Genomic DNA, 25,734 nt, shown 5'->3' on the forward strand with positions numbered 1-25,734 from the left:
TGTTTACGAGAGCAAAGCCATTGATACCATACAAACTGATTTGGTTCCAAATATAAAGTTGCAATACATACCTTTTGTGTGTTTTGCACATTATTGAGATCGAAAAATTGCTCCATCTGTAATATCCATGTTGCAGGATCCTTGCCATCAAACTTCCTCATATTGATTTTTGGAATATGGTGCATCTTCGAACCAACATTAGAGTCTATGAAATCATGATTAACATTTTCTTTGTTTGCATCATGAGTTTCCTTTACTCCCCTTTCACCATTAGTAAGTATTTCTTGTAGAAAATTTGTCAAATCTGCCTTCAAATCTATCTTCAAATCGTCAATCTTGGCTTCCACGCCCTTTATCTTAGATTCCACGCCATTTATCTTAGCTTCTGTTAGCTTTTGTGAGAGTGCAATTTGTTGCACTTGGTCTCGTAATTTTGAGATATCATGTAGCATTTCTTCCTCTTCTTCATGAGTCATGCTAGAGCTTTCAGATTGCTTACTAGGTGTTTGCATTTTCTTTCCTTGGGGCATCAGTTATTGATACTAATGCTCTACTATACCCTTTGAATTCCTTCAAAATAGTTTTTCAAACCAAGCTTAAGCAAAAATTTAAAAAATCTACACACCTTTTTTCACTTTGTAGGAGCTCGATATTCCCTCTGATGTATCTCTGTAATTTCGAATCATCCAGTTCTGAAATTGTGACCTGCGATAGCCCTCTGTGTCCTCTTTCCAATGCCACCAGTCTGACCCCAATTGGATTCTCCAATGAAGAGTTATGCCAAATCTCCCACAGTGACCTAATTATAGACTAATTCAGTAGAGCGAACTTGTATGACGTTCCATGAGTCACTGTTTTGACCTTTGGATCTAAAAAATATATATAAGAAACTACAGTCTGTCCTCTTTCTGTACCTTCTTACAAAATTTCAATCCGATGCTCAGAGAGAACGTTATGACGATTTTCCCCAGGTCACCTGTTTGGAATGTAATTCAGGAGTCTGCAAAAAGACCAACTTTCTCAGATCATATCTCTGCAAACATAGTGCAAAAATCTCTGAAATTCAGACCTAAGGTTCAGCTCGATTTCTTCTCAAATGGGTTTTTTTTTTAGCTTCTGAAACGTCGCAGAAAAAAAGTTATAGCAAAACTGCCACGATGACCTGTTTGGAGCAGTGAAACCCTAGAATCCAAAGCTCTTAAACCAAATGTTATGAAACCAGCTCAAGAAAAGATAGATCAACACCTTAGAATTCAGCCTCTTCGAGGGGGAAACCTCCTTTACATTACATAAATGAACAATTCTTGGATGATTCAAATGACAAAACCTCCTTTCTATATATAGGAGTCTAAGGAGTCACAATATAACCCAACCGACCTAACAATAATAATATAAAGACACAAAAATAACAATAGAGGGATTCTATGGGGCACAGTAATAACAATATGGGGAAAATAGGAGCACAACAATATTAATAAGGGGTACAACTACAATAGTAATGGGGTAATCACTAGTATTATAGGGACCCAACAGAACCCTATTATGTGTGTGTGTATATATATATATATATATATATATATATATATGCGCTTGTAATAGTGATAAGGACTCGACCTCTTCTTCTATACTCATAATAGGGTTCCTTGATTTTATTGATATGAATGACATGGGATGCTCATTAATTGTTCTTTTAAGGCTACAATTCATACCTTGCAAACATATGCATACAAGATCTCGACTTCCTTAAATTATGGAGGGCCTTATAATTGTCCTTTATAATGTTGTGCCTCTAATTCCAGGACAAGTCCTCCTCAAGATGACTGATAGGATGCCACCCTTCTAGCTGTAGATGAAGTCACCTTTTAGGGCCTCATAGGCCAGTGAAAAATTCCACAAAACTGCCAAGTTTTTCTTCAGATTAGGGCATTTAAATTTCTTCATAATAATGAGAATAATGAAACGGTAACAAGGATGCACTATCAAGCGTAGCATAAGCAAAATACCCTTCAATTCTACTTGAGCAAAAAAGTCTTTCAGAATTTCTTCAAACAGAGGGAAAAAATACCTTGTTTATACTCAGAATCAAGCCTTCAAAGTAATGTACAAAGATGCCATGAATTGATCCATATTAAATTCCTTAGCATAGACGGGGAATTCTCAAGCGTTTGCAACCTTGATGCATGCCACAAACCATAGAACACTGTGAATACTCTGCCTAGATTACTGCCCTACCATAGGGCCGAGAATCCTCCACTGGTGGTTAATCAAAGGTTAAGATCCCATAATCAACACACCCTAAGCCCAACAAAAATGGAAAAATTGTGCAACATATGACCTTGCCTGAGGACGAGTAGCCTCAGACAATCTACTCCTTCAGCAAGTGATCTAAACAGAAAACAAGAGAAAATAAGTGCCAATCTTCCACAGTAGATTCGTTGCTACACAGGGATGCAATACCTTAGAAATTAATTCGCAGAAGAGTGCATCAGATCAATGCATTCTTAAAAAAACTCTTCATAGACTTCTTATCATGATAGGTAGCTTAGCTATTAAAGGAGGACTTTAGCATCTTCAGATTTGATTAATGGCCTTCATGAGCTATTTAGCCCAACTCTTGCATATACCTAGACTTGCATTATTTTTCGAGATCTCTCATGTTTTCTAGGGCTTGTAATGGAATACTTCAAATGCATTAGCATTCCACTGCTTTATCTTGACTACAAGGAAACTTGACAACATCTCTTGTGATTGCATTCCTCCCCTTGCTTGGGCTTGACCTCACCTAGCTCTGATACCATGTTAATTTTTGAGTTAACATGTTTCTTACTTAGATCAGTTACTTCATTAATCCATTAGCCCATTATTAATTCCATTAATCCATTAGAAATAACATTAACCATTATCATATAAAAATAAATAATGAAAGAAAATCAAACATAAATGCAAAAGACAAGCCAAGACAAGAGGACACCAGATTTGGTGAATGCCATGGAAAAACCCCAAGATGGAGAAAACCCTTTGATCAATTCTTCTTATTATTAGATCAAAATGTTCAACAAAGAGAGTAAAAAATTCAAAATTGTCTTGCCAAATCGAAGTTAAAACAACATTGTCAAATATGTAGTCAACAACAGTCAAAATCTGTCCTAACCAGAGAGTCAACAATAGGTTAAAGTAGCAGCAAATTGTCCTCAATGCAGCTTGGTCATACCCGGCCAAACTCGACCTTCAAAGGTGATCAAAGAAAACTCAAAAAAGTCATGGAAACAATGGTCAAACTCTGTGGTCAAATATATGGTTAGGTTTGCAGTCAACCCTATGATTGGTTTATGGTCAAAGTCAACAAAATGCCTCAGCTATTGTGCCAATAGATGTGGCTTGCCAAAACCAAAATTTTGGCACAAAAACCATAGTCAAAGGAGGTCAAACCACCCCTAGTCAACGCTGGTCAAACCTGCAATAGTCTCTAAAATTTCGGCCTTGTAATTCGTCCTGCAATTTGTCCTTCTGCTACCACACATGTGAGGAAAAGATATGCCCAATAAGTTGTACGAACCAATAAAAGAAGGAGAGAGATGATTGTGTGAGTGAGTGAAGTACCAAATGAGGTTGGAGGTCTCTCTTATTTATACAAATCGTTGAGGGTGAAGTGACATGTCTCTTGGGCTTCATGAGCCTACATGATAATGTGGCTGACCTTGACAATTTGCACATGTGAGGACATAAATTCAAAAACACATTTATGCTTATCCAAATTTGATAATCTTTAGGTTGATTTTGGTCCTCTTGAAAAGAGGAATTCAATGCAATAACCATCTCCATCAAATGAGTTGTCCAAAGTGGAATTTGACCCTAGTTGCTAATTTTAACAATTCATCATGAGAAAATACATTCAAAAAATCCAACTTTAATTTCCTCTCATGGAGAGTTAATATTTTTGAATATAGACTTTTGTAATTTATAATATTTATAATTCTCTCTTTCAAATTAATCACATCATTTTTTTTTTAAATTCACATTTTAAACCACCTACTATAATTCATGATAAAAAAAATACCTTCAAATGTCAAACTTCATCCGCAAAATAAACATTATAATATAATATATATAAAACGAGGAAAAGTGAAATGAAGATAAACTGGAAGTGGAAAAATATAAACTTTTTGACTTAGAAGCATGGATATTATGAACATAAATTTAGTTTAATGAAATGTGAAAGAAATTTTAGGACGATATCCGGAATTAGTTTTTTGGAGTTAGGTGGGTTGATAAAAGTAGCTAACTTGATAACTTACATGTAAGTTTTTATTGAGGAACATGTGCACTTGATAGTTTTGAATTTAGGGTTCACCTCCCCTTACCATTGACAAAATTAATAATATTTAATAGTATTTAATTCGATTCATTTTCACAATTGAAAGAGGCCTTAAACTTCAAACCGAACCCCTAACCGTGTTTTTCAGAATGAAAGTCTCAGTCTTTATTGGTGAAAATGGACTTTAAACTTGTGAAAATGGACTTTAATTCTCTATGTAATTTAATTTTATTATGTGTCATGAAAAAAATGTGTAGTTTAATTTATAAATGAAATTAATTTTTTCAAAGTAATTTTTGTTGTTGTTGTTATTTTAAATTAAAATTTGGTAGATATTTTTTAAAAATTAATTTTTAATCATATTTATTTGTGTATTTAAAAATATATTTTAAATAATAAAATTCACAATTTTGTTTGAAATTATATCGTAGTGAAAAAGACTATTTCATCTATGAGTTAGACTACACAAGTAATCTTAATTTTATATATTTGGTATTATTTGCATATTTGTAATTACACTGTATCAATTTTATAAATAACAAATAGAATATATGTTCCAATTGTATATGCATTTAAAAAAAAAAAAAAAAGTAGCCTAGATCCATCTTAACTCAAAATCTACGATTTGATCCCTCTCATGCTTGGTAGATTAGTCTCTTTTCATTGTAAAAAAAGTTTGCACCTCAAGAGATTTGATCCTTCTCACCCTCGGTAGATCTAGAGTTAAGATGGATCTAGGCTAGTTTAATTATTAATAATTGATAATTATAATTATTAATTTTATTTAATTTAATTTTTAATGTTTTAATTAATAATTATAATGGTTAATTTTAATTTTATTTTTTATTTATTTTTTAATTGTATTTTAATTTTATTTGTATTGTTATGTAATTTGACTAAGTCAAAATGTTTACATAACATAACATCACATCGCATAACATAACTTTACAACATCTCTTCCGCACTAGATTGGAGAGCACCTCTCAACCCAATAAATTATGTTTTTCAACATTATTAATATGTTTTTAATGGGAAAAATTTGGTTTCATTAAAGTATGGTTGTTTTTATGGTTGGAACCCATGAATTAAAACATCGAATTGTGAATTCAAAACACAATGTTCCATTGAGATTAAAAAAAATAAAACTTAGAAGAACAAAGCAAAAATAACGGTGTCTTTCACTTTAATTATGTATTTGTTAAGGTTGTAGTTTCTTTGTTTTGGAGAGTTTTTTTTGTATATTTTTTGGTCTAATTTGCTTAGAATTTGGTAGGGATCTCCTAGAATCACAAATTTGAATTGTAAATTCTTCACAATTTGAGTGCCCAAGGAGTTTTTCAGAGTGTTGAATCCATATGCACAGTCAAAAACTCATTTTAAACAACAAAAAATAATACTTGACAAAAAAATTTTGACCAAAGACTCCAAAACATAACATATTTAAACAACTCGAAATAAATGAAACATACAAACTTAAAGAATAATTATTAAACTACCTAGATTTAGTTGGAATAGATATTTCCATCCAAATAATACCCACATAATTATTTAACAAATATTCTACAAAACTAAAATATTAACCAAAAAAAATCTTCAACCTTTAAATTTTATTTAAATTAAATTAGTTATGAATAAACAATCAAAACTATTTTTAATTGATTAATTATTTTTTCTTCCATGGCTAATTAATCTTAATCCCTTTAATGACACTTTCTCTACACAAATTTTTCTAGAAATTTTATCCAACACAAAATGAGGTTCTAGGTTAATTTCAAATATCTAATTTGTTTGATAAAAAAATCAAATGAATAATAAAATCACCTACCTTGAAAATGAGATTATTTTTAGTATTTTATGTTTTAGATTTTGCTTATGTATTTCATATTTTTATGGATTCTACAATAATATAAATATATAAAATGAAGAACTTGAAAATGGTAAATTTTATGGTTGGTTGTTGGATTTAGGGCTAATGCCTTATCTCCACTAGGGCTTAATGGGATCTAAGATGAATGCCCACTTAAGTTGGTTATTTAATGTTTTGTGGATTTAGGAAATAAGTTAGAATCCTAGAAGTTAAATCACCTTCTTATTTAATCAAGACAAGCTATTAAAACAAGTCTTACTAGAAGAGATCCCTCAAAGGGGAAAACCTTCAACCATAAGATCAGCTATGGAATGAAATAAAATCAAAACCCTTGTTAAGAAACCTCTAGGGTATAGCCCAGCAAGGAGATTTAATGCTTACATCACACCAACGTGAGAGAAGTGATAGAAACTACCCTTGATATCTAACAATTACATCACACCAACATAAGAGAAGTGAGAGAAACTACCCTAGACATCTAACTCTAAGTGATAAAATTTCCCTCAATGGATCGATCTTGATAAGCTTGTAGTAGCCTTGAATAAGAATGATCTTGTCTTGAGAATTATGTAGAATAACCATGAAAAAGAGACTTCAAGATTTACACCAAAGCTTCATGAAGATATTACATTATGGCATAATGATATCAATAATTTACAATGATTTGGGATGAGAATAAGATTTTAATTTATAGAAGAGGCTCCCGATATCTCTCCCCCTTTTTCTATTTAGAAAATGCTAAGAAACTTCAAGAAATATTGACTTGGCATCCAAAAAAAGCTTGGAGACTAATTCATTATATACATTTATCTTTACATTGCTTGAAAACCCTCCAAAGAAAGTTGACATTCACATAACGAGGCTCAACTTGCTTGTCAAGGGGGGTAATTTGCTTTAGAAGTCCAATGTTGCCCTAAAAAATAGCATAGATTGACTTGGAATAATAATTAGAGGCTAGGAACCCCCACTTTGGGTGATTAAACACACACACACAACACCCATGACCATCAATATGATAGATGGTTGGTCCACCTGATGGATGGAAAAGAAGAAGTTAATCAATGGTAGGTTTTGGAGCTCCTCGAGTGATGAGGGCTCATGTGGCAGTGTTGAAGGTTTGGGAGCCGTATGGATCAAGATTGTGGTGACTAGGATGGTCATACTATAGCATAATCTCACCATTATGCAAAGGGTTGAAGCTGGTATACAGGTCAGACACTACCACCTCAACCATCATTTTAGTCCATGGTTGGCGATGGTTATATGCATGGATATACATTGTGTTCCTATTGTCTGGTTAACTTGGGATTTATTTCATGAAATTCGATGGCAAGAAGGAAAGCCAACAAGCTCGACGATTGTGTGTGATGGTAAAATTGTCAAGTTTTTTGGTTTTCTTAGTTGGATTTTTTAAGTTTCAATGTTGTAGAATTGTGGTCACACCTAGGTGTTGTAGTAGTTTTCTTTGTGTCCCTAGTTACCCTCAAGTGGGGCTACTGGTCTACTTCCATGTGTGGCCCTTGGGATAACCGAGTGGTGACTTGGCTGGAATCCACCATTGCAGGTTGGGTCAACCATTTTTTTGGGTGTTTTTTCACTTGTGTTGGTGTTGTGCTCTTCGGAGAAAAATGGGAGGTCTCTCTGAATGAAATTCAAACTTGTCGTGTGTATGAATTGAGAAGGCATTTTGGGGCAAGAAAATTAGTCCATTATTGGTCTGCCTTTAACCTCTCCCTATTTTGGAAAAATTCTAATATAGAGGCACACAAGGTCGAACTGGTGCATTTAGTTATATTTGTAACTGGATGGATAAACACTTTCAACCCTTATGTGTCTTCATTTGATAGGGTTCACAGTTTTTCTGGTAGCATGGCAAGGGGTAGTCATGAACAAGGCAACATAGCTACAAACCATTGGGGTGGCATGGGACGTGGCCGATGTCGCATGGGGAAAGGCCCAACCTCTTATGCTTAGATGGTGGCAGAGAGAGAAAATAGAATATTCTTCACTAACACACCACTAGTCGTCCAATAGAATTAGAGGAGGTATAGGAGGAAGCACAAGTCGAGGCCTAGAATTAACGACGTATTTGCTATCATTCACCCATTTTTTATCCTTTAAACTCCCATTTTTACCCCTTTGTTACCCTCTTTCATGCATATTATAGGGAACCATGATACTAAGGGATCCTAAGATAAATATTTAGCTTAATGTCAATTATATATGGTATTTGGATTCATTAAAAGGACGTAATTATTATGAGGCTGCTAATGAGGGTTTGAAGCAGGTCCCACACCTCTTGTAGGAATTTGAAAACTAGGCTCCATGGTGGACATGTAACCATTCATTGTACACTTCGCTGCATATGTGGGTTCTCTTGGACCTAACTTCGAGCTCCTTTCTTTCCTATTGGATCAGTATGCCAGTTCACTTGGAGTGCATATTTGGCTTACCATTCAACCATCAAACTTAGTGTGATGTTGTCGAGATTAGACTGCTATTATTCAAATATCCTCATGCATAATTGACAACCCAACCCTAGATTGACGCTTTGTTGCATCACCATTCTAGATTAGAGTTGAGATCGTTGGGCCCCTTGGATTTTACTCATAATAGGACCTTAAGCAATGGAGAATGCCAATGTTTTGTTTTGTATAAAAGCAAAGCTTTGACTCTGGGTTTTCTTAGTAGACAGTGGGAATAGGGGTAGGATTTCATTCTGTAACTGGTATCATGGCCACTAGGGCCACTCTTATATGATCTCCTATTTATTATGTGGATTCTCATAATGAAAGATTGCTGCTGATATTTGATTCATGCGTTGCGTAATTTTTGATCTAATTTCGGTGTGTTTATAGGAAACATTGTTGGATTGGCAAGGGCCCACAAACCTAGCGCATTACCTCATTTATCAAATATATATATATATTTTTTTTAGTAGGTAGATTGTGTGCATTTTTCTAGTTTCCATGTATACTTTGTTTCATTTCTTTAAGATGCTTTGTGTTTTTTAATCGATCAAGTTCATAACATTTTGATGTGTGAATTTGAAATTTTTGGTAGCTATACCCCATAACCATTGTGTGAATCGAAGAGATATGGGTTTCATTTGAATTTTGGACTTCATATTTGAGTTTTTTGATCATGATTTATATGTAGACAATGTCCAAGATTTCATTCATTATAAACATATTGATGAATCGACTTGTGCTTTGTTTTTCTATATAAGAGATTAATGTGAAGTATATTCTTTACAACTGATTATGAGTCCAGGTTTGATTGTAGCCCTCTCGGTAAATGTGAAGTTGAGTGATACTATGACATGATATGAAATCCAATGTTCCAGTTAAGGAAGTGGGGCTGACAAACTCACAACTTTATTGACATCCCTCAGAGATGACAAACCAATCAAAAGCCTGCAAACCACCCTAGGTGGTCATTCCTTGTGCTATAACCCTTTTTCATTGACATAACACCCTAACTAAACACACAACAAGGAAATGGTATGATTATAGGCATCCGACCGCATGCATAATTTTCCCTCCATGCGGTTATGACCTAAATTTCCATTTTCTGTGCCAGCAGTCTCGAGATCTAAGCAACATTTTCAGGCTAGCCTCTAGACCACTGCCCAGAACTTCCTGTAACTTTCCAGAATCATATTTAACATGATGGCAATGCTTAAACATTCAAAATTGAAACCAAAACTTGACCTGGACTACCTAGAGCACATTAGACATTTCGTTAAACATATGGTAAACATGTGAGTTACAGGTCATGAATGCATATCTGATCTTAAATCTCTAAAATTCATCTGAAAATCACTGAGAAGGTCTAATTCCCTCTCAAGTAGCTGCAACAACACTTGTTATCCAAGGCATTCATCAACCATTCAAATACTTATTGGATCATGAACAAGAGGCATAACTAGAGCACATCATAGAACCATGCTTATAACCAACATATAACTAGAATATTAACCATGATAAGATAACAATCAAATCAACATAATAAAGAGTACAAGTGCACATAGATTATATTAAGAAAATAACTCTTATTAACTTATGCAAAATCCAACTAAGTCAAGGACTTCCACGTACCACCTGACCACAGATTGGGCTGAATCAAATCTTTCTTTCAGCCAATCACCCCCGTGCCATATTCCAAGCATGAATTTGGGATTTCATGGGATAAACAAGACATTATCAACTAGGTACTCTAGAGGTTAAACCTCCTCCACCCTCAAGCTACTGTGATCTCAACTAAACTGGTCTTGAGATCACAAAACCAAACCAAGCTTGGATGCCCTAGAATTTATTCACCATACCTTGATGAATTTTCCTTTCTCCACCCACCTGTCAAGGGCTTCCAAGAGAAAACCATCTCCACCGCCAACCATTGGGAATTTTCCTGAGACCACCTCATCTAGTTCCAAAACCTTCCAGCATCCAAAGCTCAATCGAGAATGAATCCCATCACACCATGGCTATCTAGGAAATGACAAGGCAAGGTTGAAACCACTGCCAAACAAGGAAAACCAATGCCAATGACAACAAATGAACCAAATAAACAAATACATGAACCATGCATTCACACCTCAACTAGAAAATCACACATGAAACCTGTTACCTGCAAAATCCTCATATTGAAGTTGTTGATCCACCCTTCTCCTTCCTTTCCTTTGCTTGTCTTTTCTTGCTCTCTCTTCTTGGAGCTCTTTCTCTCTCAAAACTGATCCAATCCAAAATTGACTAAAGTTGTGAACTAGTTCTTTTATGCCATTTTATTATTGATGTCACCTTTCCTTTATTTTCCCCTAATTTCCCTCACATGTAAATTTGTGTCCCTTCACCTTCCTCTTCTCCTATTTCCCTTTATTTTCATAAATAAATGCTAATTATTGCCTCTTTTCCTTTGCCAATGCCTTTTCCAATTTCCATAGCCATAATTAAACCAAAAGTGATTCCCATTATAGTGCTTGCCCAACATTCAACTTGGAATACGTGTTTCGTGACCTTGGTCTTATTTTGCCTTTATTATCCTCTATTACATGAAATTTTACTTGGGGCTATTACAAACCCCTCCCCTTTGGGGGAACACTTCCTTTGGTGTTCTATGACACTTATGACCAGTAAACCATAGAAAACAAAACATATTGCCTATGGAGATTTATAACAGAGCTCAATGAATATTTACAATATCATCCCATTGAAAGAAAAACAAACACACCGCTTATTAGAGTTTTATAACACAACTCATTACGATATTTACAACTACACACACACACACACACACACACACACACACCAAAAACTCATTTTCTTGAACTAGAAAATAATTAAGGATACAAATGACGTATCTAATCAACCATCTCCCATGTAGCTTCATTGGGCCCAAAGTGCTTCCACTAGACTTTAACTTGCTTGATTGCTCGGTTCTAGAGCATGAGTTGTTTCCATTGCAATATGCATTTAGGTTCTAGCTGGAATTATCCCTTTGGTTCCACCTGAAATATAGACTAATCAATCACATGATCAACATCTTACACATATCTCTTAAGCAATGAAACATGGAAAACATCGTGGAATTTCACTATTGGCGGTAGTGCAAATCTATAGGCCAGTGGTCCAATCCTCTCAAGTATCTCAAAAGGCCCACAATACCAAGGTTCCAACTTGGCACATGACCCAATCCTCAGGGAGCTCCTCTTGGGCTTGATGTGCAAGTACACATGATCCCCAACATGAAACTCCTTGAATGCTCTATGTTTATTTGCATAAATATTCTGCTTTTCCTATGCTGCCTTCAAATTCCTCTTAATAAAAATAATTTCTTGTTCAATCTCTACCAACATCTTCAACCCAATCAGTACCTTGTTGACTGGATCACTCTAGCTGATAGGAGTATTACAATTCCACTCATAAAGAACCTGAAATGGACTCATCTTCAAGGACTCCTAATACCCAATACTATAAGTAAACTCTACCAGTGGAAGATACTCCTCCCACTTCCTCTGCTAATGCATAACATACATCCTCAAAGTGTCCTTAAGAATCCTGTCAACCCTGTATGTTTTTCCATCTATCTGCAGATGATAAGTTTTACTGAAAGCCAACTCTGTCCCCAAGCCTGCAAACAACTCCTTCTAAAACCTGGAAGTGACCTTGTATCTCTGTCTCATATGATCTTCTTGGTAACACCATGCAAACTCACTATCTCCCTAATGAAGATATGAGCTACCTCACTAGCTAAATTCGTAGACTTCACTGCAATTAAGTGAGCTACCTTACTTAACCTGTCAACCAAAACCATGATGGAATCATGCTGCTTTAATGTCCTTGGAAAACCTGTAATGAAGTCCATGGAAGTGACCTCCCATTTACACTCTAGAATTGAAATAGGTCGTAATGAACTAGCTAGATGCTTACACTATGCTTTCACCTGCTGACAGTCCAAGAACTTCACAACAAACTCAACCACCTTTTTTTTCAAGTTCAGCCAATCATAGAATTTCTTAACTATTTTCAATGTCTTTTGATATCCCGAGTGACCTGAATATGACTTGACATGAAACTCCCTCAAGATAAGCTTCTTGAGATCATTGCTATCCGACACATAAATCTTGTTCCCGAATATGACCGAGCTATCTGGCATGAGATGATACTCCTCATCCCTATCACCTTCACCATGCTATTGTAATATGCACTTCAATTGTTGGTACCTGTCATCATGTTTCCCTGCTTTCAAGATCTGCCCCTGAAAATATGTCCCATAAGAAATCACTGTTGCAATATGATTCACTTGCACGCTCCTACTAAGAGCATCTACAACCCTGTTCTCCTTGCCCTTAATGTACTTGATCTCGAATTCAAAGTCGCTGAGGGTATCCAACCATCTAGCTTTCTTGACATTCATATTAGGTTGGTCAAAAAAGTAGCTCAACCCATTGTGATCACTCATTAGAATAAACCTCCTGCAAAGAAGATAATGCATCCACATCTTCAAGGCATGAATGATAGCTGCCAACTCAAGATCATGAGTCACATAGTTTTGTTCATGCTCATTCAACTTCCTTGACTCATAGCATACCACCTGTCCTTCCTGCATCAGGACTCCACCAATTCCTCTCTTGCAAGAATATGCACATACCAAGAACTCCTTGTCAGTATTTGCAATCTTTAAGACCAGAGCATTTGTAAGCAAATGGTTCAACTGCTCAAAAATCACTACACACTCCTCAATCCATTCAAACTTATTTCCTTTAGTATGTAAATATGTAATAGGATATATAATCCGTGAGAAGTTCCCAATGAACCTCCTAAAATAACCTAATAATCCCATGAATGATCTGATCTCATCCACATTCCTAGGAGCTGACCACTCCATGATAGCTCTAATATTTTTCGGATCCACTGCTATCCCCTCCTTGGAAACAACATGTCCCAAGTAATGAACTTCAGTCTGAAAGAAACTTCAATTACTAAGCTTTTCATACAACTGATGCTCTCTCAACAATCTCAATACTACTGCTAGGTGCTCTGCATGCTCTTCCTCATTCTTAAAATAGATCAATATATCATCAATGAACAATATCACAAAATTTTCCAAATAAGGATGAAACACACTATTCATTAAGCACATGAAAGTAGTTGGAGCATTATTAAGACCAAACAGAACCACCACAAAATCATAATTCCCATACCTGGTACGGAATGCGGTCTTGTATATGTCCTCTTATTTGATGCATACCTGATGATATCCTGATCTCAAGTCAATATTTGAGAACATTGCTACTCCCTTCAACTAGTCAAACAAGTCATCAATCTGCGACAATGGATACCTGTTCTTGATAGTCACCTTATTCAAATTCCTATAATCATTACACAACCTAAGAGTATTGTCCTTGTTCTTCACAACAACATGTGTGCACCCCAAGGTGACGCACTTGGCCTTATGTATCCTTATCAAGCATTTCCTTAAGCTACAACTTCAATTCCACCAACTATTTAGTGCTCATCCTGTAAGGTTCCTTTGATTATGGTGTTTCTCTTGGTACCAACTCAATAGAAAAATCCACTTCCCTATGAGGTGGTAACTCTGAAATATCTGCTGGAAAGACATGCTGAAACTGCTGCAAAATATGATACCTATTTAAGACTTCATCATCCTCAACATCCTTCCCCTTGTCATTGGAAACATGCACTATAAACAATACACATCCTTTCCTACAACTGTGCTTAGCCTGCATAGTTGTAACCATTCTCACTGATGTAGGCTTCCTCTTTCCCTGCAAGATTCTCTTTTCTCCATCATCATCCAAGCACTCAATAACCTTCTCATAACAATCTACCTTGGTCTTGTGAGTGAACAAACAATCCATACCCAAAATCATATCATAGGAACCCAATGGAATCACATTTATATGTACTTATGTATGCATACCATTTAGCTCAAATGAAAAAGCCCTCACCTAATGACAAACTCTTTTCTTGATCCTTGTAGCCAACTACACCAACTAAGACTCTGCATGCACTTCTTTATTCAAGCCACACTTATCCACTAGGTCAGGACTAGAATAATTATAATTTGATCTAAAATCAATCAAAATGGAGATAACTCGATCACATAGCTTACCTTCCATCTCAATAATGGATGCCTGATGATCCTCTTGCTTGTTATCAAGCGTTGCATAAATCCAATGAATGCTTTATCAACATCCCCAACTCTTTGTGCCTCTTGGGCACTATAGATCTGAGGTCTCCCACCTTGGTACAATGGGCAATCCTTCTTACGATGATCCTTGCCACAAATCCAACACTACAACGGTTCCCTACCAATACCTTTATTCTGTTGCTCTCTAGGTTGAGGTCCATGTCCCTTCTCTATTGCATTCAACTTCTTGCAAGGAGCCACATTTTCTTTCACTTGCATCTTGAGGTCTTTCCCGCTTTTGACTCCATTTTCCTTTAGGCTCAGACTTACGCTTTGAATACTAATAGCAATGCTTCAACGTCCCAATGAATTCCTCCAATGACCGATGCTCATCATACTCAATCCAATCCCTAAATGATAATGGCAGTCCACTAATGAACCTTTGGATCTTCATCTTCTCATCCTTGAGGTAAGGCACATACCTCAATAGCTCCAAAAACTTCATCAAGTACTCTTCATCTATCATAGACCCCATCTTCAACTCATAGAACTCCTTATCCTTTCCATCATATTATCTCTCAAATAAGTACATCTTCCTAAAGAGTATTTTGAACTCATGCCAACTCAGTTCTTCTACCTTGATGCCTCTGGCACACTTCACATCTTCCCACCAAATATCTGCTTTTCCCTTGAGACCGAAAATAGTTATCCTGACTTTCATGTTGTCTGTATAATGATGCAACTCAAAGAACTTCTTCATCCCAAGTAGCCATGCTTATTCATCTTCGAGTTTCTTCATCTCTCCATCAAAGGTAGGAAAATTGCCTTTCTTAAACTCATCTGGTAAGTACCCCCTCTCACTCTGGCTGTTAGGATGATGGTGATGATGACCATGATATCTCTCTAAACCAGAACTAGAATAGTACCCATAACCATTACCTCTCCTATCAGGTGTATCCAACCATATGACACCTATGGCTATGTCATCCCTATCCAACTTGTGCCCTGATTAAGACCTGCTAGCATATGCCCCAATAGTCCTTTCCTCTTGTCCATAACTGATCCTTGGTTGTCCCTATCTCTGCAATTTTGATAAGCTCTGAAGGACAACTACATTAACTTCTTCTTGCTTTTCCTGAGGTTTGGAAAGTCTTTCCTGTGATTATCTACCTTGCAACTTCTGATTCCTGCCTTCATACTTCTCAGTGTATATGGTATATCAAGAGAGTAATCATCTCCTTGCTTCTTAGTTGATCTATAAGGACACATGAGCTGTAATCCACCATTTTTCTCTTCATCTCTGATCTTGTTCTTCCTGCAAACATACCATGTTAAATAAACCAAATAGAAACATGATCAAACATACCTTAATGAAGTTCACACGAGGCCATCTTGTCTACACAAATTAGTCTAGATTAACACAATATATATATATATATATATATATATATATATATATATATATATATATATATCTATATATATATAATGACACCAACTTATCAACCTATCGACATCGTGCATGATAACTCACCTGTAACATTGACTTTATACGTGAAAACCATAACCACTAGAATGCATGCATATGACTAACATGCATGCATAACAATCACATATAGCCCATCCAATCCAAGTGTTTGGAGTTAGAAGCTCTAATACCAATCTATACCCCTCTCCCCACATTTACCAACGTTTACAAGCCCCAGGTAAATGTGAAGTTGCGTGCTACTGTGACATGACCTGATGAATAACAATCACATCTAGCCCATCCAGTCCAAGTGTTTGAACCTCGAATCTCTAGTACCAATCTATACCCCCTCCCCACATTTACCCACTTTTACAAGCCCTCTAGGTAAATATGAATTTGCGTGCTACTGTGACATGACCTAACCTCCAATGTTCCAGTTAAGGAACTTGGGCGGTTAAACCAACTTTACTTATGTCCCTCAGAGACCACTAACTAATAAGAAGGTTTCAAACCACCCCAGGTGGTCAATTGATCCAGGTGGATATTGGTGGTCACCCACCTATCCCACCTAGACCCCCAGTCAGTTTCATTTGTTTCCTTGTTTATTTTAACATTTACTATTTTTAGCAGATTTTTAGGTCCTGAACTTCCGGAGCAGTTTTGACCACCTAAACGATGTTTTCTTGAGGTCCAATGCAGGCCCATAGCTAAAGGTAAGGGTCTATGGAAAATCTTGTAGTACTTAGAGAGACCTTTCCAACAAGGTATCGTACACGCCAAATGGAGATAATATGACTAGGTTATGACCTCGGGAAGTTGGCTGCCTAACTAATCCCAATGGGGCCCACAGACTCTTGGCGTTACATCTCCTGGGGTTAGGGTTTTGGTTGTTTAGGGTTTTCTCAGATTTTTCAATAATAAATAAGCCCTTGAGCCTCATTGTAACATAGTTCAGAGACATGTAGCCGCCACATCTCTTCTCAGAGATAAGCTACTATCGCCCGATCTAGTCTTATTTCCATTCTATTTGTAAGCATATTTCAGTATTTGATATTAACGAAATGAAGTGTTATTTCTATTGAATCTTTGTTTTCATGGTTATATCTGTAATTTTTTACGTTCTTGTTTAAATTTGGATTAGTGGTATCAGAGCTATATGCTCTTTCTCTATTTTTCTTTGCATGTCCCCAACGAGGTCGAGATATAAGGAGTTATGGCTTGAATTGGTCAAAACCTTTGCAAGACCAGCCTCGCAAATCCCAACGGCCTCCCATGGGGGAAGAAAATAAAGATGAGGGGGCAAGATATCCTTTCAAAATATTTCTCGAAGAAGCCCTCGAGTGACAAAGGAACGCGATGATGGACAACTTTGCCCAGATCCTTCAACGACTACCCAAGGGTGACGCATCTACTTCCAACAACTACTCTGGAAGCACCACACCCTATAAGGTACAGTTAACTTTGAAATTCCCATATTTAAGGGTCAAATAGATGCGGATGTCGTAGATAAATGGTTAAATCTTCTAGAAGGACATTTTTCTATTCATGATTTTTCCAGCCGGGAAAAGATTATTTTTTCTCTTCTCAAAGCTGCCCCCCATGTCAAGGTCTAGTGGGAAACCTAGTGTGAGAAGAAGGATGAAAGTACACCCTCACTATTTTCAGCCACACCCACTTGGGATTCGTTCTGGGATGCCATCAAGGAGTAGTACTACCCTGTTGGGAGTTATGAGGATAAATACATAAAGTGGACCACACTACGATAGGGAAGGGACCAAGATGTGTCGAATTTTACCAATGCTTTTCATACCCTTTGAATGAAGTTGGGTATCAAGGATTCTGAGAAACATTTGGTACTCAAGTACCACAACTACCTACACAGGTATATCTAGAATGAAATGGAGTTCCTGGACATCTCCTCGCTCGGCACAATGTACTGATATGATGTCAAGATCGAGCAGAAGCTTAAACAAAAAAATTGAGACTTTGGATCTACAAATCTGAAGCAAGGGAAAGGCACCCCCAAACTGTAGATCAAAGGGAAAAGCCAAGGCGGGATGACCGAGGATAACCTACCAAAGTTGCAAGCAAATAACAACACCAAGAAGACAAAGAAGTACACGGGAAATTGGTATGAGTTTTGTAAGAGCTCCACTGACAACACAAGTGAGTGTCAGGCCAAGCAATCACTGGTGGCTGAGCTGAAGGCTTCTGAGTTCAACGCATGCTCCAAATCTGAGTCAGAACCCAACAAGGGGAATGAAAAAGGGAATAAGATAATTGACATGCAGCCTAGTGCCATTGTGGTCACCACACAGATCCAGAAGACGTGGAGCACCTATTCCACACATAGATGTGGGTGAAAGGTTCTCCACTGCAGTTCATTATCAACAATGGGAGCCAAAAGAACCTTACTTCAGCAGAGGTCATGAATTAGTTGGGCCTACTGAATACAACACATCTGCAACAATATTCCATTGGGTGGCTTCACCAAGGACAAGATCTTTGCATCAAGTAGCAGTGTCGTCTTCCCAATGGCATCAAGCCCTTCACAGATGAGGTACTGTGTGACATTTCTCCTCTTTGAGTTTGTGATGTATTATTAGGACAAACATACTTATGGAAGCGACATGCTGTATATGAGTCTAGACCTTGCTCTGTTATTATTTCTTTGGGTACTAAGTTATACAGGATACTGGAGGTAGCCCCTCCTACCACCATCTCTTTGATCTCTGCTAAGAAATGTAGTAAGGTCATCTCCCAAACTGGGAAACTTGTTTTCTTTTTTATTCTCTCTCAAAGTAAGGGGAAGTTCGTAGCCACATCCATGGCCCCCGGGAACGTATCCTCCAAGAAGCATAACTAGGTGGATACAGTCATGGAAGAATACAGGGACATCTTCTCCTCACCCACAGGGGTACCCTTGCATTGTCAGGTCAAGCATTCAATCGATTTGACTCCTGGAGCACCTCTACCCAATGGGCCAATATATCACCACTCCATTTTGGAAAATGAAGAGATCAAGCAGAAAATCCAGGAGTTGTTACAGAAGAAGGATGGCACCTGGAGGCTCTGCATTGATTATTGGGCACTAAAAAAAATCACTATCAAGAATAGGTAGCCAATCCCACAGATTCATGACCTGCTGGAACAACTAAAGGGGGCCAAGTATTTCAGGAAGATCGATTTGAAGTCTGGTTATGACCAGGTTCCAATAGAGTCCACAGATGTATGGAAGCCTACCTTTAAATCCAAGGTAGACCTTTTTGAATGGTTGGTTATGCCCTTTGGGTTGAAAAATTCCCCTGCTACTTTTATGAGGCTAATGGATGATATCTTGCGGCCCTTCACCAACTCGTTCGTGGTGGTTTATCTAGAGAACATCCTCATCTTCAACAAGAGTTGGGAAGAACACTTGCTACACAATTGGCATGTCCTTCAAACCCTTTGGCAACACAAACTATGTGCCAACTTGGAGAAATGCACCTTTGGCTTGAGCGAGGTCCAATACTTAGGTTACATCATAGATGAGCATGGCGTGCATGTGGACCCGACCAAGATCCAAGTCATTTAGGATTGGCTATCCCCGGCCACTCTAACAAAGCTTCGCAGATTTTTGGGTCTTGCAAATTTCTATCGGAGGTTCATGTTGGGATTCTCACATATCACTTGGCCTTTGAGTCAGATTACTAAGGGTAGGGCAAAAGAAAAGTTTTCCTGGTTCGAGTCCCAACAAAATGCGTTCATTGACTTGAACCGCTACCCCTGCTCTGCACTAGTACTCACACTGCCATACCTGTAGCAGCCATTTGAAATCAAGATAGACACCTCAGACTATGCTATTGGTGCAGTCCTCACCCGACATGGGCATCCAATGGCCTATCATAATGAGACACTTTCCGATACAATTCAGAAGTACCCCGCCTATGATAAAGAGATGTATTCCATCGTCATCCACACTGATCATCGACCTATTTAGTTTTTACAGACACAAGGGAAGTCACAGAACAATCACCATCAGAAGTGGTCTACATATCTGCAACAATTCCACTTGAACATTAAATAAGAAAAGGTTAGCACCAATCATGTTACAGACTGGCTCAGCAGACCCCCAGTTGAAACATTGACTACTGTTCTCAACTCTTGTGATCATGAGACCTCTGGTGGTTGCAACTATATAAAAATGATCCAGAGTTCACCTCGACATACTAGATGCTAGTAGATGGCAAGCAAGTTCCTAATTTCCACCTCTAGGATGCATTATTATGCTACCTAGGCCAACTTTGTGTTCCTTCAAGCGAGCATGCCAAGTTGATTTGGGAGGCACACTAAAGTCAGGTCGCAGGACACTTTGGTGTGGAGAAAACAGTGGTTATACTACAAAAGTAATTTTATTGGCTCAAACTCTGATTGGATGTTGGGAAATATAGCAGATATTGCATTGCCTGTGCCATTGCCAAGCCAACCATCATGAAACAAGGCATGTACACTCCTATGCCTACTCCAAACCAGCCATGGGAATCCATCTCCATGGACTATATGTCTAGCCTCCCTTCTACCAACCATGGTAATGACTGTGTATTTGTGGTCGTGGAAATTTTTTCTAAGATGGATATATTGGTGGCCTGCAAGAAGAGTATCACAACGGAGGACACTGCCAAGCTCTTCTTTGAACGAGTATGGGTATATTTTGGGATCCTACAAACCATTATATTAGATTGGGATAGCAAGTTCTTGAGCACATTCTGGTCAAGCCTCTAGACACTATTGGACACCAAGCTCACCAAATTGATTGCCTTCCATCCCTAGACTAATGGCCAGACAAAGGTCGTCAATAGGATGATAGTGCACATACTCCGCATGTACAAATCCAAGCATCCTCAAACCTGGGATGAGAATCTTCCATATGTGCAACACAATTATAATAGAGCTCTCCATAGATCGACTGGTCGTATTCCCTTTCAAGTGGGTCTAGATTTCAACCATTGTGTCTGATTGATGTTCCCATGCCTCATGCGACTACGCAGAAAAAATCCACACATGTACTGCGCAAGGCTAATAAAGTGACTAGATTTATTGAACGCATCCAACACATCCGCCAACAAGTTCATGACATCCTGTAGAAGTCAAATTCCAAGTACAAGCAACAACATGATCAACATTGAGTGCCACACAAGTTTCAGGTGGGCGAAAAAATTTGGTTGCATTTGCAGAAAGAATGCCTTACCGGAGCCCATCGGAAGCTCAGACCACTTTGATATGGTCCTTACACCATTACCAAGGCTTTGGGAGACAATTCTTTTGAGTGCAACATTCCCCCATTCCTCGGCCTTAACCCAGTGTTCAATGTGGATTGCCTTTGACCATACTTCACCATTGTTGGACACACTAGACATTGCAAAACAACTCACACCAACAACATTAAACCAAGAATGCATGGAACAGGCCATAACTGATCGTATTATGGACACACAGGTTAATAACACTTGCTAGCAAAAGATCCAAATATAGCAGGTTGTCAAAGCTGGCCAACCCCTGCACCAAGGCAAGTGGCTCACCAGGGACCAGGTTCAACATAAATTTCCTCACCTCATGGAGGCTCTACACGCAATGGGGAACATTGCTTCCTAAGGGGGGAGGAATGATCCAGGTGGATATTGGTGGCCACCCACCTATCCCACCTAGACCTCCAAACAGTTTCATTTGTTTCCTTGTTTATTTCAACATTTACTATTTTTTGTAGTTTTTCGAGTCCTGAACTTCCAGCGCAGTTTTGACCCCCTAAAATTTTTTTTTTTGAGGTCCGTTACAAGACTATAGCCAAAGGCATGGGCCGATGGAAAATATTTTAGTACTCAGAGAGACCTTTTGAACAAGGTATTGTACATGCCAAATGGAGATAATATGACCAAGTTATGACCCCGGGAAGTTTGCTACCCATCTAACCCCAACGGGGCCTACAAACTTTTGGCGTTACATCTCTTGGGGTTAGGGTTTTGGTTGTTTAGGGTTTTCTCATGTTTTTCAATAATAAATAGGCCTTTGAGCCTCATTGTAACATAGTTCAGAGGCATGTAGCCACCATATCTCTTCTTAGAGATAAGCTACCATTGCCTGAGCTAGTTGTATTTCCATTCTTTTTGTAATCATATTTCAGTATTTGATATTAATGAAATGAAGTGCCATTTCTACTGAATCTTTATATTATAGTTATATCTGTAATTTTTTGTATTCCTGTTTAAATTCGGATCATCAATTCCTAAAATGGAACCATTTTTCATTGACCTAACACCCCAATCGCATGCACAACAAGGTAAGGGTGTGGTTATAGGTCTCCCACCGCACGCATAGGCTTGCCTCCATGCAGTTATGACCTAAAATCCCCTGTTTTGTGCCAACGATCCTGAGATCTGAACCACTTTTCTAGGCTAACCTCCAGACCACTGCCGAGAACTTTCTATAAATTTCTAGAATCATATTTAACATGATGGCAATGCTAAACATTCAATCTTGAAACTAGAACTTGACCTGGACTACCTAGACCACACTAGTCATTTCATCAAACATATGGTAAACATGTGAGTTACAGGTCATGAATGCATATTTTATCTTAAATCTATGAACTTCATTTAAAAATCACTGAGAAGTTCTAATGCCATATCAAGTAGTTGCAACAACACTTTTTATCCCATGCATACATCAACTGCTCAAATACTTATTAGATCATGAACAAGAGCCATAACTAGAGCTCATTATAGAATCATGCTTATAACCAACATATAACCATAATATTAACCATGATAAGACAACCATCAAATCAACATAATAACGAGTACAAGTTCTCATAGATTATATTAGGAAAATAACTCGTATTAACTTATGAAAAATCCAACCAAGTCAAGGACTTCCACGTACCACCCAACCATTGATTAGGCCGAACCAAATATTTCTTTCAGCCAATCACCCCTATGCCATATTCTAAGCATGAATGTGGGATCTCATGGGATAAACAAAGATACAATCAACCAGGGACTCTAGAGGTTAAACCACCTCAACCCTCAAGCTACCATGATCTCACCTAAACCGGCCCCTATATCACAAAACCAAACCAAGCTTGGATGCCTCAAAATTTCTTCACCATGCCTCGAGGAAATTTCCCGTCTCCACCCACCTGCCGGGGGCTTCCTGGAGAAAAAAATATCCACCCCCAACCTTTTGGAATTTTGTTGAGACCGCGTCACCCGGTTCCAAAACCTTCTGACAATCTAAAGCTCAATAAAGAATGAATCCCATCACATCATGGATATCCAGGAAATGGAAAGTCAAGGCTGAAACCACTAGCAAACTAGAAAAAAACCCATGCCAATGAAAACAAATGAACCAAATAAATAAATGAATGAACCATGCCTAATCACACATGCAACCCATTACCTAGAAAATCCTCCTATTGAAGTTGCTGATCCACCCTTCTCCTTGATTTCCTTCACTTGTCTTTGCTTTCTCTCTCTTTTTAGAGCTCTTTCTCTCTCAAAACTAATCTAAGCCAAAACTAACTAAAGTTTTGAACTGGTTCTCCGATGCCTTTTTATTATAGATGTCCCATTTTCTTCATTTTCCTTCATTTTTCCTCTAATTTCTCTTGCATGAATTTGTGTCCCTTCACCTTCCTTTTCTCCTATTTCCCTTTATTTTCATAAATAAATGCCAATTATTGCCTCTTTTCCGTTTCCAATGCATTTGCCAATTTCCATAGCCAAAATTAGACCAAAAGTGATGCCCAGTACAATGCCTGCCCAACATTCAAGTGGAATACGTGTCTTGTGACATTGGTCTTATTTATCCTTTATTACATGAACTTTAACCCGAGGATGTTATAGATTTATCATGTTAATGATTAAAGACAATGTTAATTATATTTGTTCCTTGATCAATTTAATAAGGAAGATTGTACCTTGTGGCCATCCGATTCACAGATTTTGTCTTTGGTATTCATACTTCGGTAAAGGGTTTGTTTTCATTATAATTAGATCTGGTGTGATATGTTATAGTTTGATTCAACAAGCATATAGGGCAAGTATATGAGGGTTTCATTGATTTGTGATATAGGTCTAATATTTAATGTTTATGCCCTGTTTATGAGAGTAATGCTTTGTTTTCTTCATGAATCAACTAAATGAATGATTGCTTCCTATTTGTAGCATAGTCTGCAATATATATAAACTTAACACTCAACATTAGAAGCTTACAAATGATAACATGGATTTCTTTAATGAGTTAACATGTTTCACACATGATTTCTACCTTGTCTTGCATCTCAACCAACTTAGAAGTAAAAAATAGGACTTAATGTATATGCCAATATTTTGTTAATGAATCCAGGTATGCTTTTATTAAACAAGTTATACAACTATGCTTTAAGATTTATTTTATGAGATCTGTTTTCCAGCGTTGCGTTACAATTGGTGGTTTTAAGTTTGTTTTTATGCCATGATTCTTTTATTGAAAATTGCTTTGGATTTGTAGGAGTGAGCACTGAAGGTTCCTATGAAGCATTGCAACCTTCCATGGCTGTAAGAACAACTCCCTTTTGAGTGTGAAAGACTACATCCCTTAAGGGAAGGGCTCTACAACATGACCCAATGGCCCCCATAGATTAGGATTCCCTTTCAAAGCATTAGAGTAGAAGAATTATATCATTGAAAAATCCTGAATGTAGGTGGTCTTTTAGATGTGGTTTATGATAAAAATTCATTGAGTGAGATGTGTATTGTAACAAGTCATGTAATAGGAGTTTGGTTGATTTATAAATTTTTAGAGTGCCCCTTTTGGTTTGATTATCAGTGAGAAAAGGAGTTATATCTACTGAAGGAAATACCTAGAGGTTCCCTGTAAGAAATTGATTGGCCTTGTAGGATTCATCCCTCTACGTTTTTTGCCTAAAGAATAAATGCATGTACCAGATAGGATTCTTATTTTAGTAGACGAATAAAAAGATTTTCAGTGTTCCTATATCTACACAAATTGTCTAACAAATATAAGCCTATGCTATTAGATTGACATATTTATGTATTGAGTTTGCTGTCAATAAATTCAACCAACATTTTGGCACCTTTTCCAGGGAGGCACTTAAGAGATAAAGAGAATTGGTGATCTGATTTTTTGATTGGATTCCACAACATTTAATACTTAGAAGAGTGGGGAGGTCAGAAAATATGTGACCACTTTTGTGAGCCCCACAATCCCTTGTCATAATGGTAAGGTTTTTTTTTCTTTATTTATTTTTGCCAGTGTTTTTTTTGAGTTAACGACGCAAACATATAACTTGTTGATGAAATGGTCATAATAACTGTAGAAATTTTGAATAATATGACACTTATTCACAGAGATTATCCCGATTATACACTATTGCGGAATACATGCATAATACATAAC

The sequence above is a fragment of the Pinus tabuliformis genome, chromosome Q (assembly GCF_031772625.1).
Source record: "Pinus tabuliformis cultivar Carrire ecotype Pingquan chromosome Q, CPIR1, whole genome shotgun sequence".
Taxonomy (NCBI): domain Eukaryota; kingdom Viridiplantae; phylum Streptophyta; class Pinopsida; order Pinales; family Pinaceae; genus Pinus; species Pinus tabuliformis.